Source organism: Polyodon spathula, chromosome 27 (genome assembly GCF_017654505.1).
Source record: "Polyodon spathula isolate WHYD16114869_AA chromosome 27, ASM1765450v1, whole genome shotgun sequence".
NCBI lineage: Eukaryota > Metazoa > Chordata > Actinopteri > Acipenseriformes > Polyodontidae > Polyodon > Polyodon spathula.
In genome coordinates this window covers 4,057,810-4,058,676 of record NC_054560.1, presented here as the reverse complement: position 1 = coordinate 4,058,676, position 867 = coordinate 4,057,810, and positions in this window count along the sequence as shown.

Genomic DNA, 867 nt, shown 5'->3' with positions numbered 1-867 from the left:
TTTCTTAAGAGGAAAAGATGTTGCAGCTTATTGCTCAAGGGGATGGGGGATTGTAAAAGGCAAATATTAATCGAGGCTAGAGTGACTAGCGTTGGTCTGTTTCAGGTTATTGGACCACATAAGGATACTGCACATGTGTGACTTCACTGGTCACAGACATTATGTCACAACGTCTTCAAACTACGCCTTATAAATGTTGACCACAGTATTTTTGCAGTTTTCCCATGCTTTTCCGATTATTATAGGTAAGCATAGTTCACCCTGCTTTGCCATGTTTATTAATATGCTCTACCATACCTTGCTATTCTTTACAATGCTTCCCTGTGCTTTTCCATGTTTTTTTTCCCACTTTCTATTCCTTTACGACTGGGGAACTTTTATAAGGGACCTGTTGTGTGAAATTTAATTACTTTAAATTTAAAAGGAAGGATTTTATTGATGTGGAGGTAAATAAGACAATTGCTTCAGAGTAATTTCAAAAGGTCCTTTTATTATTTCACACACACACACACACACACACACACACAGTTACATACACAGATGCTATACTGCGAATAACAATATCCCTAACGGGACACAACCCAACAAGGTTACATACAAAGATTATATTAATCACAGATCAATACAATCCATGAGACGCAACTGAACTAATTCTTACCCTTCCAAGCAGATCGGGAGAGCCCTTCGACCCTGGTAAGAGAAAGCAGCTGTCTCCAAAAAAAATACCGAGCAGGACTGCGCGCTAATCCTCACGGCTGACTCTCATCAGAGCAGGGGAGAACCCCGTCCTTTTATAACTTACCAAGTTAGGCTTCTGCGTCCGAGAGAGTAATTGGCCAGATCACTCCCTCGAGGCTCGACCCTCTG